Source organism: Mandrillus leucophaeus, unplaced genomic scaffold, assembly GCF_000951045.1.
Source record: "Mandrillus leucophaeus isolate KB7577 unplaced genomic scaffold, Mleu.le_1.0 Scaffold279, whole genome shotgun sequence".
In the NCBI taxonomy this organism is placed as follows: Eukaryota; Metazoa; Chordata; class Mammalia; order Primates; family Cercopithecidae; genus Mandrillus; species Mandrillus leucophaeus.
The window spans coordinates 447,351-451,435 of NW_012102909.1; the positions used below are offsets into that span (position 1 = coordinate 447,351).

The 4,085-nt window shown below is 36.5% G+C and overlaps 1 pseudogene; it reads right to left on the reverse strand.

The window, feature by feature from the left end:
* LOC105543222 overlaps positions 1-3,388 on the reverse strand; it is a 7,360-nt pseudogene extending 3,972 nt beyond the window's left edge.
* Positions 3,389-4,085: the final 697 nt, after the last annotated feature.

The following is a 4,085-nucleotide window of genomic DNA, read 5'->3' on the forward strand; positions in this document are numbered from 1 at the left end:
TTTTTTGAGACGAAGTCTCGCTCTGTCGCCCAGGCTGGAGTGCAGTGGCCGGATCTCAGCTCACTGCAAGCTCCGTCTCCCAGGTTTACACCATTCTCCTCCCTCAGCCTCCCGAGTAGCTGGAACTACAGGCGCCCGCCACCTCACCCCGCTAGTTTTTTGTATTTTTTAGTAGAGACAGGGTTTCACTATGTTAGCCAGGATGGTCTCGATCTCCTGACCTTGTGATCCACCCGTCTCGGCCTCCCAAGGTGCTGGGATTTGAGATTATGATTTTAATAAAACAGATTAAAGATATTTCAAAGCTTGTGTAACTATTTTAAACTTTTCAAAATCATTACATAAGTATAGTAGCTCAAGCACTATCTAATTCAAAATTGCCATTCCTGTCCAATAATGAGTTTTTCCAATTTTACTCTACTCAAATTTTAACCATTTAAGAAAAGCTGATTTAAACAAAAAACGTATTTTATGATCAGAAAACTTTGATCTTTAGAACCTCTTCAAGTTAGCATTTGAGACTAAGAAATTGCTTTTTAATCTTTCAAATTCATTCACCATTTAACAAACATTTGTTGAGCACCAACTATACGTCAAACATAGAAGTATATTACAAAGTTCCTTTTAAAAATATATCAGACTCTTGCTCATTTACTTTGCTGATTTATGTGCCATGTTAAACATTACTATCTGTAATACAATCAGTGAAAAGAATATTTCCCAGTTCTCTGTGTAATGCGTCTTTTTAAGACAGCCTTGAAATTTAATCCAATGTCTGCATTACCTTCCTCATAAAAGGGGACAAATGCAATTGATAGTAAATGACATCAACATTCTTTTCTACTCACCCAGCAAAAATTATGACCTGTGGTTGGAATATTTCTAAAGCAAGTCTATAGCTAATTGGAACTTGTCTCTACAGCAGGGTTCATTTGAGAAGTGGATAAGGATTGTAGAAGAAACAGATTAGGTATCTGGCTTGCCAGAGTCATAGATGCCCTCTTAAGTGAGGAAATGAAAGTTGAATGAATGTTAGGAAAGTTTTAAGGTCCCAGCTAGCTAAGGCCAACTCAAGTCCAGAATCCATTTCTATAGCTAAGGCCAACTCAAGTCCAGAATCCATTTCTATAGCTAAGGCCAGCTCAAGTCCAGAATCCATTTCTATCTCCCAGGTCAATCTTTTTTGTAGCACACAATGAAATTGAGCATATTGATTCTATAACTGATAGCTTCTGAATGTGTTTTCACTGGTGTGTATATACAAATAATTTTGTTGAATGTTTTGAGGTCTGGGGGTCCTTTTCTTTTTATCATTTCAGACAGAATAGAGAAAACACCAATTTCTGAAGACCTATAATCATCAAGTAGGCTCATGTTCAAGTTGGGAAGACTATTTTTATCATTTTGTGTCTATAAGAAATTCAGCAGTATCTGAGATGGTTCAGATGAACCTTATGTTCATTTTTATGTTTCTTTAATAGCATAATAAATAGGCTGGGAGGAAAGAGGGAAGCATCCCTTCCTTCACAGTGGTGCAGCAAAGTTAGGATTGTCCCAGAGAAGACCACGGCTAACTGACAAGATTTTCAGCACTTCTTTCCTACTGTATTTTTTGTTTGTCTTCAAATTACAGGTCCCCTTTTGGAAAAGTAAGATAACACAAATAAGGACAAAGTAATGGATGTTAAAAAATGTTTCTGTTGTGTAAGCCTTTTGCCAAGTTATTCTCTACTGCAGTCTCTAGATCAGTGGTTCTCAACCTCAGAAGCACAATAACATATGCTGAGGAGCTTTAAGGAATGCTGATGCCTGGGCCATCCCCAGGAAGCCCGATTTCTTGGTCTGGAGTGGGGCCTGGTCATGGGGATTTTTTTTTTAAGCTCCCGCAGTGATGTGGAGCTGGAGCTGACAGCCACTGCTCTCTGCATTGCTCTAGTCAAGAGGTACAATTTCCATTAGTAGCAAAAACAGGGAACCTGTTCTTTATAGTGTGGGCTTCTTTCTCTAAATGAATTACAGAAGGGCTGATACTCTCTCATATAAGATAAACTCCTTTTCTTTTGTTAGAAATTTTTCACCACCTGACTCCTTCAAAGATTGGTCCATGGTCTCAAACCACCTAGCAAAACCTTAGCTGTCCACGCAGAATTGGTAAGACTCTAGGGTCAGGTTTCAGCCAAAGAACCTTACAAATGCAAGGTCTGAGAACTCTAACTTCCCCCAAACGACCCTTTCATCTATTAACTCAGAAATCTTATTCAGGACAAAACAAAATAGAGAACAAAGTATAAGAGAAACTTTCATTCAATTTGTCCAGTTTTGATGTAAAATGTCACCTTAATTTTACTACCACCAACCTAACATTTTAAATACCATTTTCTTCTGAAAACACGACTTCTTTTCATTTGAGTTTGTATAGGCCATGGAGGAAAATTAGCATGGTTGTATCCACTTTATAGATGGAGAAATGCACATCTAGTTTCTGTGATCTATTCAAAGTCACCAGTCACCGACAGAATGAAAAAGTCAAAGCTATGTTCTTTCTGATGTTCTACAATTCATACTAAAAAATATTCTACCAAGATATTTACCTGAAGATGTATTTTAGGAATCATGATCACAAAATTCAGTGAAATTTAAAAGAGCCATAAAAAGAATAAATCTGGAACAAAATAAATCCTGCAATTTGATGGATAGGCCTCTATGATCTGTAAAGACACATACAAATTATATGTGGTTTTACCCTTTAGTTTTACCATCACTGACTTTCAAAATGAATTTTGTCTCATTATATTTATAATTTCTCTTAACAGATAGCTAATAGAAATAATGTGACAAAATGATAAGTATGGGGGGAATTACAAGTGATTGTTACTGAAGAAGGGCATAGAAATTTATTTTCTAGAAAATTTCCAAGAGGATTTACAGACTTCTGTCCCCAAATACTCTGAACTAGTAGAGACAGCAAATTAGACTCTTTCAGCATAGTGACTCTACATAGTTTCTGGAGAAGAAACTAAATACGCTTCACACAATCTATCTTGCATTAAGACAATGAAAATGTTCCTCCTCCTAGCCCTCCCTCAAAAAAAAAAAAATATCCAAACAGAAGGAATGGTAAGAATAATTATTTATCTCTCCTCATTCTTGGTTTTAGTAGATATTGATGGACTACATTAGTTTTTTCTCCAGAAACTATGTAGTCCAAACCCAGGAAGATGTTCAACTATAGTTTCAGATTGCGGGTCCAGGTCTCAGTACCGATAAATACTGCTGAAGTGTCTTGAGTACTATTAAAGGAAAGTGAACATCGAGGCTCTGGTGGCCATATGCCTTGTTGCAGGGCATTGGGGGAGGACTTACCTCTTTTCCCAAACTTTATTTCCATTAAGAGTCAAATAACATAAAGCCCACTGATCCATATCCCACATACATCAAAAAGCAATGATAATGTTGCCAACAAGAAATAAATCAAGAAGCGTTCAGGCTCCAAGTAACCCAGAAGGCCCCAAGCTCAACAGGGGAAGAAACACAAACTCCGCTCTTCCATAACCCTCTGAGAATAAGCCCCAGAATGATAATACCTTGGCTGCGTTCAAAACTCAGCTCTCTGGACAAAAGCAACTTTTCCATTCTGCACTTATTTTTTGTAACTCATTCAGAGGTTCAAAGTTAGGCTAAATATATTTTTTTTCCAAAAATTAAAAGATTCTTTTAAAGTAAGCAAATAAGCTTGAAAAATACTTGGGAGAAATAGGAAGCTCTATTTTCAACTAAACAGATTTCAAATTTCTGTACTGAAATCAAACTAAAAAGTTTTTTACCTCATTGCTGCTTCATGACTATTTCCCCTTTGTAGTTTGAGAGATTTATTATATGTATTGAGATATATACGGTACTCACTTCAGAACTAAGCCGTTGTACATTTATAGAAATGGTATGAAATCTTCAAAGAGGCTCACATTACTTAAAATCTGCTTGCTAAGTGATTTTTTAAAAGAAAAATGAAAACTTCTCGTCTATGAACAGGGTCTCTCCAAACTCTGATTTTTCTCTAAGAATGCTCTTTAAAACAGGCTATCAAA